Source organism: Aedes albopictus, chromosome 2, assembly GCF_035046485.1.
Source record: "Aedes albopictus strain Foshan chromosome 2, AalbF5, whole genome shotgun sequence".
Taxonomy (NCBI): Eukaryota; Metazoa; Arthropoda; class Insecta; order Diptera; family Culicidae; genus Aedes; species Aedes albopictus.
Genome location: NC_085137.1, coordinates 396,419,105 through 396,435,361, shown reverse-complemented (window position 1 = coordinate 396,435,361; position 16,257 = coordinate 396,419,105). Strand labels below are relative to the sequence as shown.

The window sequence follows — 16,257 nt, the reverse complement described above, 5'->3', positions numbered from 1 at the left end:
TAATACATATTAAAACATTATCACTTCAATGGTTTCCATGTTTCGGTAGTGCGACAACGAAATTCTCTAAATCTTATACCAGACGGCCAAGTTGATGAAAGCATGGCCATTAGCCTGGTACACGGTTTATATGGGAAAATACAAAAAATGGAAAAACTCAAGTTCCTGTATACTTTTTGAGTTCCACTTTGGTCCCATATCAACTATGCAAAATTTCAGATCGATCGGAAAAACTATATTTTAGCGCCCGCCATTCTTAGTTTTTCATACGATTTACTATGGGGAAACTTTACTCCTGCAAAGAAAAATCGCTAGGAGTCACCCCTAGATCCCTAAAAATAAGTCAACGAATGATTTCTGTAGAAAACTTCGCTAGGAATCAGACCTCTGAAGACATAAAATCGATGCGACGTTCCTGAAAAAAGTTATTAGGCCTCATCCGATCGACAAAATAACGAGATTTTATTATTTATTGTTATTCCTTACATGTTAAACAGCGTTTGCATGCCATTCGGTTTTCAGTCAATAACTTTTTTCACATGCCTCAGATCGCTTTGCGGTCTTCGGAGGTTTGGTTCCTCGTAAAATTTCCAACAGAAATCATACATCGATTTATTTTTAGAGGTTGAGGGGCAACCTGTGGCGATTTTTCTTTGAAAAAGTGATTTTCTCCATACTAAATCGTATGAAAACTTAAAATGGCTGGCGCTAAAATATAGTTTCTCCTATCGATCTGAAATTTTGCACAGATGATATGGGACCAAAATGGAACTCAAAAAGTGTACAGGAGTAAAATGTTTTTTTGTGTCCCACGCTAATGGCCATGTTCTTGTATTTAGATTTCAGACACATTCTACGGGCCCCGTATCATCAATACAAATTTTTTCAAATTTGAGTTTTGGCATATTTGACATTTTTATCACATTCTACAATTCTTTTGTCATCCAAAAATGTATTCGACATAATATTAGTGTTACAATAAATATAAATTAAATGACGATTAAGATTAACATTAAAATCGTGATTTTAAGTCTTTTAGGCACACTTTTCATCCAAACTATCGTATTTTAAACACCAACACACTGATTTTTCAAAAGTCTTCCATCATTTGTAGATAAATGTATGTAGAATTTTTAGCATAAAATGATTTTTAATCGGAAGACTTTACAACTCTGAAATATGGCTGATCATAGTATGGGTTTTTATTGCGTTGTAACGTCACGAAAAATCAACATTTTTAAATTTTATTCAAATACGGAAAACGTTACAAATATGAAATTTTGTATGCTCTTTGTACTCGAAAAGATCTTTCAAATGAGATTAAAAAAAAGAAAATCGGTTCACGGAAGCCTGAGTTTCACCTGGCTGAAGTTTGCGTTGTAACGTCACGAAAAAAAAGTTCTGTGGAAAAGACCAAATCTTTCTGGCTTGGACGGCTTCTGAATTGGTCAAACGTAGTTCTATATTCAAAACAGTTTCGTTCTCGTTGTGTATGAGCTCTTTTTCGAGATACCGTTTATAAATTGCGTACCATTGCCGGTTAATAAACTACGTAGACTTTTGAAGGACGGGGAGATATTGTTTGGCCAAAATCTACGATGTAATTGTACTGCGATATTGTAAATTTTTTTAATCGTAATCTAGTACCACTCAAACCGAAAATTCTGTGATATGAGTGGCCAACAGACGAAATACTGACGAAATTACACAGTTATCAAGTTGGTCAAAGGCTTACAGTTGATGGAAAGTTTGAGAGAGAACTTATAAATTTTAAATTTCATACATCTCAGGATCCCTTTTACATAGAAATACGATTTCTTCGGCAAAGTTGTTGGTAAGTAATGGACTTGCAGTTGATTCACCAATAGATGCGAGATTTTGCCACTAGAAGAAATTAGTTTCCATTTTGCAAAAGCAGGCAAGGGATTAGAATTTCTTGAAAAGTATTCTACAAGCTGGGACTTTTTTCACTTTGGACATATTGTATTCAAATCAAATTGTAATCAAAGATCAATATATAATTCTTAACTTTCAAAATTTAATTTGATTTGATTCACTTATTCCTTAAATATAAGAATTAATAGAACACAGTCAAAAATATGATTCTGCTTAAAGCGCTCCATCTTTGTGTAGAGCTAACCAATCAAGTCCAAAACTGTAGATATTACAGATAACAAGATGAGAAACTATCAGTCAATTCGAGAATTTTTGATATAATTTATAAAAAGTTACGGCTTGTTGAATGTGTTTTGGGTAATTAATAAAATTGGCATGCTTTTGAAAATTTGCAACTACCACCACTGTGTGGCAGAAATTAATACCATACGGCTATTAAACTGAAAGTCTAGTGATCTACCAAACAACTTTAATGAAGCAACCATCTTTCCAATTAATCACGATTCTGAGATAAGTAAAACTAAAAATGTGTGTGCCCTCTAGCGTCTCCTAATGGGAGGATTTGAAATCATACGGCCCATCAATTGAAAGTTCTTGACCAGCCAAACAATTTTGTCGAGGACACCAACTGTCTAAATTTTAGGATCTTGAAATACATGGGATGGATATTACGTCAGTGTTACATCTATTTTTGATATAACAAGAATCGCCGACAAACAGACGTAGCACCTACGAAATTGAAACTCATATGTATCTCGGGACTCTAATTTCTTAGACTTTAGACTTTTAGAATGTTGATGTCTTTGGAAAAGTTGTTTATCTTGTCCAGAATGTTCAGTTTCTAACTGACTAGTGGTAGTTGAAATTTTGGAAAATAATGCACTTTATATTTATTCAAAAAATATTCAACATGTTGTAACTTCTTATAAAGGGCCCAAAGATTTTGCCAAAAAATAGTTTCTCAACTAATCAAAATGTGTTGAAAACTTTTTGAGAAATTCTAAATTATTGTAAACTTTTAATAAGCGTCGCCCAGTGTGTCTGAATCTCACATCCAAAAGTAAATCAGCTGTAAGTTTTTGACTTATCAAACAATTTTGCCGAAGACACTAACTCTCTAAGTAATTATGACTCTGACATATATAGGATGGATTTTTTTTTTGTCATAATTAGGTCTATTTCCCAAGAAACAATTTTTGCTTGAAGAAATGTTTCTTAAACCAGCGTTATTAAGCTGCTAGTCGTATTATATTTGAATAATTTTGAAATAAAACTATTCTTCAACTCTTGTTCGCCCAAAAATGAGAATCTATTCAACATCAACAGTTCTATAAGCACGATGAAATGGATGTTTATTCAATGATCGTTCTGCATTTGTATTTAATTTGAAATACTTCATTCTGATCTTATACCTACAACATCACCTTTTTAATTTCATTTTAATGGAACAAATCACATCGGTGGAAAGACTTGAACTCCGGACCTTCTGATTGACAGTCGTCTGCATTCGGTCTGCCTCAATCTGAATTACATGAATTGGCAGATTCGAAGCCAGTATATAAATATTCAGTTCCTGAGTCTAGTGCATTGCCGTACATATGTTGTTTAAACATTGCTTAAGTATTTTATTCACCAAATTGTCCACATAAACATTGAAGCTGATCAATGTTTGAATAATTGTAACCGCAACGTTTAATCATAAGGCATGTATGCACAACACCGTGAATGACTGACGGACTGACAAATATCGTCAGTCCGTCAGTCATTCACGGTGTTGTGTTGTAAGTTTGGTAATCCTTTGAACTTTTTTTTTCTTGTACGCCTAAACAAGTGAACTTAGCTTATTTTTCCGCTCCTGTTGTGTATCGGAAGGAAAGAAAGGAGTGACGCTGGTGCATATCTCCAAGCAGCCGTGAAATTGGATCATTTGGAAGCTGATCCCGGTTTGACCGGTAGCACCAAAGTGGGTATTCTAGTCGTAAATACCAGCCGCCCAGGAACCACTTCATCTGTCTTTTTCGGTGTTTCTGTTGGCGGTTTTGCTGTCGTTGGAGCGTGTAGTGCAAAAGGTGAGTCAGAATAATTTTGAAAGCGTAATATTTGGAGCTGCTGCTAGATATTTATTTGGTGTTGAAGCTGGTAGCCGCAGACGCTCTTGTTAGATTCCCAATCAGCAATCGTGTTTACAAATGGGAGCATGGCGAACAACGATAATTAAGCAACACAGTTCCACTGCTAATCAACTTTAATTGAATAAAAGCGTAACATATGTTCTAAAGAAACCTAATTATATCTTGTTGTTAAGCTATATTATTGTAGTTGAATAAAATGATCAAGCAATAGTTGTTAAACTTGAGATAAACTACTTGTTCCATTGTAGATCATATGTGTAATAACGGCATCTAATACGTCGGAAGCAGCTTGTATTCTATCATTATAAGAGCACTATTAGATAGATGATGTGAATACCTAAGTAACTGTCTTTAAACTTCTGTACGATTAGTTATTCAATGAGCAGAAATATATTTAACAAACGTGCAGTTTCCACTGCATGAAACATTTATTAGCCATTTTGTTCAACACATACTCTTGTTCAACTGTCGGCGCCTTTGTGGAACATTAAATCAACTGGCATGTTTATTAATGATTTTGAATTGTTACTTGGGTTGTCTCTGGAATCACATAAATTGATGCCCCTAAGTGGTATGCAGATCCTCAGGTATGTCTTTGGTTCAATAACTGCTCGCACATCTTAAAGCGTTTTTAATTGAATCAATGACATTGCATAAATTATTGAAAAAATGTTTAATTCGACGGCGTCATTAGTTTTATGCTACAAAATCTTAATATCTGGCGGTGCGAAGTATTGAATATCAACGGTTTAGTCTTTGGAACAATATTAGATGAATATGGGTGGTACTAGGCCGAAGATTGGTAACATTAACTTTCATGAAGGAGTTTTCATACTGCTGATAGCAATAACTTGGCCCTCCGAGCCTTTTATCACAAAACGGATTTTTAATAGTATAAAGTTGCTCTTGGAGCAGTAAAAATAATGCAATAATATATTCACAAATTCGGGAAATTTTGTCTGATTATTCTGATTAAATAATGATGTGCATTTTCGTGAGTTACAACGCGAGCAGAACCCTGTTTGAAACTGAACGGGCGTTGTAACGTCACGAAATGTAAAAGTCGATTATCCAAAAAACGAATCCGAAATGTAAATGTTTTATTTCACTGCATTGAAGAACAAACCAATAAATTTCAATGGTGCGAGAAATTTTCAGTTGAAAATAAAATCCGAGCAAATTTTTCAAGATGTTGGTTGCGCGGTAGAGGGGGTCGAATTCTAGCGCGTTGTAACGTCACGCTACAAATACGAATTTTAAACAAGTTTTTCTAATGAAAACTAAATGTTTAACAGGTCAAACATATCGGAAATTTTACAAGGAATCTGAATATGATAAAATATTTTGAGGTTTACAGTCGTTTTTATGAATTAAAGTACAAAATCTGACGACGGATGAAACGTTGTAACGTCACGGTAGAATGTGCCTTATCTCGACGGCGTGATGAGTTATATGCTGAAAAATTTAAATATCTGGCGGTGCAAAATAACGGATCTCAGCGCGCTAGTCTTTGGAACAAAACTAGAAGAATATGGGTGATACTAAACCGAAGATGGGTGCCGGTGTCATTAACCTTCATGAAGGAGTATTCATACTATTGATAGCAATAACTTGGCCCTCCGAGCCATTTATCACAAAACGGATTTTCAATAGAATAAAGTTCCCCTTGAAGCAGTGAAGATAATGCAATGATATATTCACAAATTCGGGTAAATTTGGCTGATTATTCTGATTCTAACATGATGCGCATTTTCGTGACGTTACAACGCGAGCAGAACCCTGTTTGAAACTGAACGGGCGTTGTAACGTCACGAAATGTAAAAGTCGATTATTAAAAAACAAATCCGAAATTTGAATGTTTTATTCCATTGAATTGAAGAACAAACCAATAAATATCAATGGTGGAAAAAAAATCAGAATATCATAAAAATCCGAGCAGATTTTTTAAGATGTTGGTAGCGCGTTAGAGAGGGTCGGATTCTAGCGCGTTGTAACGTCACGCTACAAATACGCATTTTGAACACATTTTTCTAATGAAAACTAAATGTTCAATAGGTCAAATATATCAGAAATTTTACAAGGAATCCGAATATGAAAAAATATTTCGCGGTTTACGCTCGTTTTCATGAGTTATAGAGGAAAATCTGACTACGAATGCGTCAAAACGTTGTAACGTCACGGTAGAATGTGTCTTCAACATAATTTTGAACGATATATAATCTAATCACGGTGTGTCTGATAGAACAAATTTATTACAAAAAAAATGGGCATCGCTAATTTTTACGCTACGTGAAAGTTGACGCTACCAGCTTTCATTCAAGCCCAACATCGAAATATTCCATCGGGGGAATTTTTTCATACAAAAATTGGGTATGTTTGTTAAGTAGAAATAGGGATTAATTTGGACCCGTGCATTTTGTATGGGGAAAAACAGTATTCTCAAAAAGTTGTTCGGGATCCCTCGGTGGATTTTTTTGGGGAACACGTTAAATGAAAGCTAGAAGTCCATATTTTCGAAAAACGGCGGATTTGGCGATGCCTAATTTTTTGTGATAAACCTTCACCATATGCACGCCGTGTAATAAGCTACAGTCCATGCGATTCGAAACAAGTTTTACAACTTTAATGTTCTCTTCAAAAGGGACTCCAAGGCATCGATGTACCAATATCCGAACGTCATCCTCCGAAGTGTCGCAATCGATGTTTGTGAGTAGTAATGAGAACGAACGATCATCATCACTACTTTTTTCCTTCATCGTACACTGCGCGACGTGTCCACGTTCCGACTCATTTTTGCTTCTGTCGTTTGTTTTTTTCGGCAGCACATCAGATACAATCGGCGTTGAGTGTAGAATAGCAGGAGATGAAACATGCGGGGTGATTCGCTGTAGAGTTTCCATTAGTAACGAAACTTGACATTTTAATTCGGTCAAATTCAATTGAACTGCGATCGTATCGAGAGACGTAGTCGTGTTTTGCTTAGCATTTTGCCGCCAATCGTTGAAACCAGGTAGGCGCTTTTCGCAAAGCCATACTAGGCCTTCTGAAGCCGAACGTTGTTGCTCTTTGCTCATGCCAATGCAGGAAATATGAAATGAGTTGCCACACGGACCACCACATACAACACCACAAAATTCCGTGAATATGCGAATTGCGCAACTCTTGCAATGTTTCTTCGAATTTGAATTCATCATTCCGGCTGAATTTTACGAATTTCACGTCAATTCCACAATAATCCGTCGGGTCACAGAGTCAATTTTGAATTCACAGCAGTTGAAACGATTTAAAGTGTGAAGAAAATAGGAAATTACACAATTAATCCAGCGATCGAACACCGAGCAAACCTTGGATACTTGGATACTTGGACATCGGCGAACGGCAACCCATACCCTTCAAGTATTCCTCAAAAAATCCTGTAGCTATTACCTCAACATTTCATTAGGAAATGTCCCCAGAAATTTATACAGGAATTTCCTCAAATACTCTTTCAGAAATACCCCCGAGTTTTTCTAGAAATTCCCCTAGAAACTTCTTCAGGAATATTCTCAGTAGTTCTTATAGATTTTTTTCCAGATTTTTTTCAGGTAATTTTCTTATTCCTCCATTAGCAATTTATAAAGGATGTTTTTCTGATTTCCCTAGTAATTCTTTCGGGAAGTATTCAGAAATTCCACCAGGAAATTTCCCAGTAATTTCTCTAGAAAGTTTTTCGGAAATATCCTCAAGAATTTACCACAGATTGCTCCAGCAATTTTCCCCGGGATTTCTTTCGATGTAAATTATCGAAGAAGCTCCTCATAAAAATTTCTCAGAAATTCTGGTGAGATTTCCAAGAAATTCTTTCAAAAATTCCTCAAAGATTCCTTCAGAAATTTCACAAGGATTTCCAATAGGAAATGCCCTGATGAATTACCCCAGAAATTCCACCAGAAGTATCCTCATGATCTTTTTTAGAAATTTTCCCAAGAATTTATTAAGGATTTCCAGTATGTGTGACATACCGTCATCCTAATTTGATCAAATAAATTTAATCACCGTTATATTATGTTGTCCTTGGTGAAGGAAAGTGAACAGCTTTTTTTTTCGTGCGCTAACCATCGGTGCGATAAACGCTGGTGGCTTGGTAAACAGCGGCGTATGTCGCGTCGCAGAATACCGATATCTCGTTCGGTACGGGCAAAAGCACAAAGTATCGACGGAGGCGAACTGACTAGGCGCGCATTCGCCTTCCCATATCGGTGCCCTCTTTTTTCTTATCAATGCACAATGGCTGAAAAAAGTTCATTAAAACATTAAATGTTTTTTTTTTTCATTGTTTCAGAAAGGGGTATTAACAAATTACGTAAGACGTTAGGAGTTAGACTAAATACATAACCACAGTCTGTGACATAACTATCGGTTGAATTCAATCAAGTTTAATCAACATGTGTTGAAAAAGTGGGATGATATTTTCTATTACAGCTAAATAACGTAAAAATATATTGAACAAAAGTTTTTTTACAACTTTACCGAAAAATAAAACAGTTAATATTAGCAAAACATTTCAACCCTTTTAGCGAGATCTAGGCTTGGTATTTGAAGTGTACTGATCAAAATTGCGGCGACTCGTTTTTTTTTAATTCTTTTTATTTATTATATTCCGCACGTGCGTTCAAACTGTCAAACAATAATTTTTCATATACTTGACAACATAAGAAATAGGGGAAATTACCTATTCTCGGCCGTTTTGTTCACTTCGTCTTTGGGGTATTTTTGAAACCTATTGAACTCAGAGTTGGTCTCAAATCCTTCCCAACTAAGCTGAATTATATGGCCAAGTTTCAGGCAATTTGGCTGACAAAAACCCCCCATGACGAAGAGAACAAACCTGCCGATAATACCCATTGTCACCCTATATTCCACATGAATGATGAAATTTAAAAGCTGGTACGCTTTAAATCAATGATCACAAAAGTACAACGCATTTGCCTTGATAAAAGATGATGCAAAGTATAAAAAAAATCAAATTAGTTTTCGACCGTTTTGACCGCCTCTTTGTATGAAGCTCAACCAATGTGCAATGATAACCAACGTTTATTGAATTGCCCACGTCTGCTTCAGTCAGTAACTTATCGTCCCAAAAGCTGAAGCAATTCGATTGAAACGTGTGGTTAGTTAGATGCGGAATTATTTTTGGTTGATTGGTGGAAGAAGGTGCAGCAGATTTATTACGTAACAGTTAACGAGCAACGTAAGTGATACCTTAAAAAGTTGAGATTTGTGAATATAAACCGGATGAACAGTTATGCTACATAGCATTGATCTGAAAGGGCAAGAAAACAACATTCAATAACTGCTACCGGACGCTAAAGTTTTGCAGCTTGTTTGATAAGTGAGGAACTTGAATTGACGATCTACAGTGAGTTTGTAAATCTCATTTCGTGTTTTAATAATGCACGTTTAATTATGCACGTTCACATTAGATCAGCATGTGTAAAATCGATGAAAGAAATTGTCAGTTTAATTGTTAACTATAAATGTGATGCAATGAGTGCAATTGAGTTTACATTTTTATTGCATTGCATTGATAAGATATATTGTCACGCTAATCTTTTATTAGAGTCCTGCGGTGGTCGTAGGCTCGCAAGGCATACAGCCGCTATGACACTCGCACGTCAAAACAAAAGAAAAAGTGTTCCCGCCAAAAACAAAAGCACGTGAGTTTCGCGAAGTGACAGATGTTTTGAATGTATTTGTGATGAACGGCAAGAGTGTCTCAGTGGAATGCGAGTGTTCTTGCTGTCAAACCCCATATAATGGAATAAAATACTTTTCAACCTGGTGAAGCTGGTATGATTACAGACTGTCGCGCTTATATCAGAAGCCAGAGGCAGATAATCGCCATATTCTGATTTTTCTTGAGAAGCATAATAACTGTTTGTGGATTAGTGGTAATTGACCGCTCGCATATTTTTGTAACTTTGTTTTCATCTGTCAAAGTAAATTGGTAATTTTCTTATATGCTGTTGTTGAACAATGCAGACTGGATTCTGGGGCAGTTAATTAGTTATGATTATTATTCTTATTGATCCTGAGAAAAACAAATTGAATTTACGTCGGTACCGCCCTTGCTGACGATCATTATAAGAAAATGCGAATCGTACCGTTTGCTTATCGCAAGTTACTTGTTTTCGCAGAACTATTAAGCTATATTTAGCACTGCAAACCATGATAAAATAGGTAGCTTGTGAACCACCGAAGAAATGACCGCTTTTGACTTGAACAAATTCTTTGCCTCTGAGGGCCGATTTCTTCACCTCGGCTTAACCCGTAAGCCAGGCTTACCCATATAGTTAAACCTGGTTTAACGCCTAAGCCAGGGTAAAGAAATCGACCCTGATAGTCACACATTTTTGATGTAGAAGTCGGTAGAAGTCGGTTCTTCAGCCAGTACCGATTTATTCGGACTAAAATATGATGACAAAAACTGATGGGACTCCACTCCACTTTCCAAATTGCCTTTATGGATCAAATGGTCTGAGTCAGTAAAAAGAGAGAAAAATTTCCAAATGTCCCAACTTTCTTACTTACCTTACCGATCAGGCTTTGGCCGGGGTGGCCTCTGCTGTACATTAGTATGGGACAAATATCAAATCCTCGCTCCAGTCGACTTTTTAGATCCCATTTAGGTCCCATATGAACTGTGCAAAATTTCAGCGCAATCGGTGAAAGTATAATTTAGCGCAAGCGGTTCAAAGTTTTCATAGGATTTACTATGGGAAAAGTTACACTTTCAGATAAAAAATCCCAGAGGTCGTCCCTTGTCTCCTTAATTCAAATCGATCAATGATTCTTGTAGAAAAATCAATTATGAAACTTTCCTTCGAAGACCGCAAAACAATTCGATGCTTGTGGAAAAAGTTATTGATTTATTACCGATTAGTGATCCAATGAACGGCTTTTTGTTTTGTTTTATTAGCAGCACTGTAGCTGCTGCCTTGGCTGCTGCTGTTTCTGGGGGTGGTGATGCCTCCCGCCACCCCATGCAACAACGACAGCAACAGTGCTGCTGATAAAACAAAACAAAAAGCCGTTCGTTGGATCACTAATCGGTAATAAATCAATAACTTTTTCCACAAGCATCCAATTGTTTTGCGGTCTTCGAAGGAAAGTTTCATAATTGATTTTTCTACAAGAATCATTGATCGATTTGAATTAAGGATACAAGGGACGACCTCTGCGATTTTTTATCTGAAAGTGTAACTTTTCCCATAGTAAATCCTATGAAAACTTTGAACCGCTTGCGCTAAATTATAGTTTCACCGATTGCGCTGAAATTTTGTACAGTTCATATGTTACCTAAATGGGATCTAAAAAGTCGACTGGAGCGAGGATTTATTTTTTCCATAGAAGCGTGTACCATACTACTGTACATAGTAGCCATCTCCATCCCACTCGGTCCATGGCTGTTTGTCTCCAGTTCCGCACTCTGCGTAGGGTCCGCAGATCGTCCTCCACTTGCTCGACCCACCTCGCTGCGCTCCACGTCTTCTTGTACCGGTCGGATGACTATCGAGAACCATTTTAGTCGGGTTGCAATCCGACATCCTGATGACGTGACCCGCCCACCGCAGCCTCCCGATTTTTGCGGTATGTACGATGGTTGGTTCTCTCAGCAGCTGATGTAGCTCCTGGTTCATTCGCCTTCTCCAAGTCCCGCCTTCCATCTGCACTCCGCCGTAGATGGTACGCAACACCTTCCGTTCGAAAACTCCAGGGGTGCGTTGGTCCTCTGCACGTAGGGTCCATGTTTCGTTCCCATAGAGGACGACCGGTCTAATCAGCGTTTTGTAGATAGTTAACTTCGTGTTACGGCGAACTTTATTCGATCGTAGAATTCTGCGGAGTCCAAAGTAAGCACGATTTCCTGCCACAATGCGCCTCTGAATTTCTCTGCTAGTGTCGTTTTCGGCGGTCACCAGTGAGCTCAAGTACACGAATTCTTCAACCCCCTCGATTTCATCACCGTCGATAGAAATTCGGGGTGGCGGGCGCGCTAATTCCTCCCAGGAACCCTTTGCCATCATGTACTTTGTCTTCGACACATTAATGACTAGCCCGATTCGCCTGCTTCACTCTTTATTCGGATGTTGGTTTCCGCCATCGTCTCAAATTTACGAGCTATAATATCAATATCATCAGCGAAACCAAGCAGCTGAACGGACTTCGTGAAAATCGTTCCACACGTGTTTATCCCCGCTCTCTTAATTACACCCTCTAAAGCAATGTTGAACAGCAAGCACGAAAGGCCATCACCTTGCCGTAACCCTCTGCGAGATTCGAAGGGGCTCGAGAGTGTCCCTGATACTCGAACTACGCACATCACTCGATCCATCGTCGCCTTGATCAACCGTATCAGTTTATCCGGGAATTCGTATTCGTTTCGAGCGAATGTTCTTTCGGGCGAATGGTTTTTTCGGGCTTCTGGTCTATTCGGGTGAATGACTTTCGGGCGTTTGTTACATTCGGGCGTTTGTCATTCGGGCATTTGGAATTCGGGCGAATGTGACAGAACCCCGTGATTATCTCGGCACATGTCGGCTTGTGGCACAAAGCCTCTGCGCGAGCGGTTCAGCTTCTCGTAGAACTTTTGTGTGTCCTTAGCGCGGTACAGCTCTTCCATCGCTTCGCGATCTCGTTCTTTCTGTTGGCGGAAGACTGAGTTCTGCCTGTTCCGCGCCTGTTTGTAACGTGCCTCGTTCGCTCTCGTACGGTGTTGCAGCATTCTCGCCCATGCTGCATTCTTCTCGTTTTTCAACTGTTCACATTCGCCGTCGTACCAGTCGTTTCTGTGATTCGGAGTCGCGAAGCCTAGTGCTGTAGCCGAGGTACTACCTATGGCGGATCGGATCGGATGTCCCTCCAGCCATCTTCAAGTGTAGCTGCGCCAAGCTTCTCTTCCGTTGGTAGCAGGGTCGTGCAATTTCGAAAGGAAAACATGACGTACGACGACTGTAGCAAATCGTTTCCCATGCGAACGGACTGGTGTGATGCTTCATCTCTCACCCAGCAACACACTCGTTCGTTGCTGCTACAGAAACAAGTGTGTATGAAACATGGGATGATACACTTGGATTTTCGTTTCTTTTATGAGTCATTGAAATACTTCAACATGCTAAAAACACTATTTAAACCACATTTTTAAATAGTGGTACACGCCAATAGAATGATAATTGTGTTTTATGAAAGAGGATAACAAATTCGACCACTTAAATCCAATTAACCGGCGCCCGTAACCATTGAGAGACTAGCGCGCACCAGTGAGACACTAATGCTCTGACGGGTGAAGCACAAGCAATGCGACCGGGTGGGAGACTACCGAGTGCTACGATGATTGGAAAAGTTTTTTTTAACGACCGTGTCATTAGAAAAATGTATGAAACACTTGAAGTGACTCATTCAAATGTTGCATGAAAGTGTATCATTGAAACGAAATTGTACGCCCCTGGTTGGTAGGGCCACTGCTAACTGCTGCGCGTAGTCTTGAGCCACTGCTACGTTAGGGTCAAGTGGGGTAAAATGCCATTTTTCAAACTTTCATCGTTTTCAATGATAATTAGTCTCATTTGTTAGGCTTTCAAAGTGGTAACAGCAACTAGACAATATTTGCTCGATACTTCAGCAAAAATATTCACTAAATTATTGTATTTTCATCGATTTTTAGCGATTTTAAAAACTGATTCGTAAAACGGAAGTGGTGCAAAACGACCTTCTGCCGTGGGGTAAGATGCCACTTCATGAAAACATTCAAAAATTACGTCCATCAGTTTTTGGGCATTTCCGGCTCCTTTTCCCCCCTCTGTCCCGCTTTTTCGTATACTTAATAAATGGAGTGTGACCCCCCTCCTCGCAAAACGATGGTCGTAATATTTGAATGACCCCTAACATGAAAAGCGTAGACATCAACAACCATGCGTCTCCATGCGTGCCTCAATCTCGTTGGAAACACTTGGCTGGTAATAAAATCACCAGAAAACCTTAATTGCAAGCACGAAAAACCGGAAGTTGCCAGTTTTCATTGGGAAATCAAAAGATTTTTCGTGGGTTTCGTGGCCTAGCTTCTAGAAGAATGTTCGATGCAAACGTATCTTGACACCATTCACCAATACTAATGATCAAGTCCCATTCAGGAATGATTTAATGAGTTGGGCCATTTTACCCCATCTTGGCATTTTGGGTTCTGTTCCCCTACGAAATGTTTAAACAAACCCTTCGTTATAAACTCTTATGTACATGATCATTGGCCTCTACATATATTGCTAAAGCAAATCACTCCATCTCGAAATAGAGGAACGCTATTAAGTCTATTTGGTGAGCTTACGATATTGCAATACTCTAAAGATTAGCTGATGATAAGAGGAGCTGCCCATATAGCCGAGGCGGTAAACGCACGGGTATTCAGCATGACCATGCTGAGGGTGACGGGTTCGATTCCCGGTCGGTCCAGGATCTTTTCGTAAAGGAAATTTCCTTGACTTCCTTGGGCATAGAGTATCTTCGTGCCTGCCACACGATATACACATGCAAAATGGTCATTGGCAAAGGAAGCTCTCAGTTAATAACTGTGGAAGTGCTCATAGAACACTAAGCTGAGAAGCAGGCTTTGTCCCAGTAAAGACGTTACGCCAAGAGGAAGAAGAAGAAGAAGAAGAAGAAGAGGAGCTGCCCAAACGCATGGGCGTATTGTTATACATGATTTTAGGCACTGAACGTATTAACACACTCGTTTGACACTTCTCGACATATTTTCGAAACAAAGCGTGCTTTTATGAAGATACGGTAAACATGGCACCACTCTAACGTCATATGGGGACTGGATAACAAGTTGAATTTTAATTAAGGTTATGTGCACTCGATAACTTGCATGACCCAATCTCACCCCCATTCTTAATATTTAGACATAGGGTCGAAAATATTGAATTTGTAAACAAAAATTGCAAAAAGCTGGATTTCCATTGCATCAACCTGGTAATACCTACAGCTAATCACTTATAAGAAAATTTATGGTTAGGTACATGTGTTAAACATTACGAAGGAGAAACTTGTTCAGAGTGATTTACTAGCAGTTTCATCATATAAGTTTAGCCACAAATTTAACAAAAAACGATTATTGCTAAACATCTTATTCTGCATCATGACGTGTAAAAGCATCTCTTCTTTGAAATAATATAAAGTTTTCAACATAAATTAGCGATAGTTGATGAGTTATTTCAAATTTTAAGTTTTTCCGTTTTGACCCAATCTCACCCCCCAGACCCATTGTCACCCCCGTCGACGGTTCTTTAGTTATTTTATCGAACAATGTCAGTTATTATTTTTGACCTTTTGTCACTTATTTCAAACAAACTAATAACAAATTTTACCATTCAGTAATCCATTTTGAATGGTCAAGCTTGCAATTGTTTTGTAATTCTTTTCTGCCCGGGATGCAAGTACACACGGCCTAATATTTGACAAGAAAAGAACTCAAGAAACAACATATGTTTGACACTAGGGGTCTCCAGTTAGCCTAATGGTTAGGGCTATGGATCACCAATCCGGACACGACGGGTTCGATTCCCGTTCCTGTCGGGAAAGTTTTCTGGGCACAGTGTATCATTGTACTTGCCTCACAATAGACAAAGTCATGCAATGGCAGGCAAAGAATGCCCTTCAATCAATAACTGTGGAAGTGCTCAAAGAATACTAAGTTGAAGCGAGACATGCCAAGTCTCATTGGGGACGTAGAGCCATAAAGATGAAGAAGAAGAAGATATGTTTGACCTAACGAAAATTCGATTGCGTCAAACAAGATGTTTGAGCATTGGTTTCTGTAGTTCCTATAGTATATGGCAACAGTTGGTTATAGAATGACATTTATTTCCCGAAGCTTAAAGTTTATGCTAACTAGTACCGTATGCGTGATACAGTTTGCACCATCGTACAAATAAGGTTCCCATATCACCTGCACACACAATGTCTTGGTTAGGTGCGAGTTACAAAATCCGATTTCTTAAGTTTAAAAATTGCATTATGAATCAAATTTGTTACTTTTTTCAGTGAGTTTATGATAACGCCTTTTAAAATCAAGTAAATAATTCATATCACACGTAAATTTGGAGTTTTCTTCAAAAAAACGGTCAAAAATATAGGACCGTGAAATTTCCGCGAAATTCACAATAGTAGTCGGCGAAACTTAAGGGATTTTGCG

At 38.3% G+C, this 16,257-nt stretch overlaps 1 protein-coding gene across 1 annotated transcript in view; it reads left to right on the top strand.

Annotated features, from left to right (window-relative positions):
- LOC109414878 (DAZ-associated protein 2) overlaps nt 1–16,257 on the top strand; it is a 353,216-nt gene that overhangs the window by 17,833 nt on the left and 319,126 nt on the right. The gene's annotated exons all lie outside the window — the stretch shown is intronic.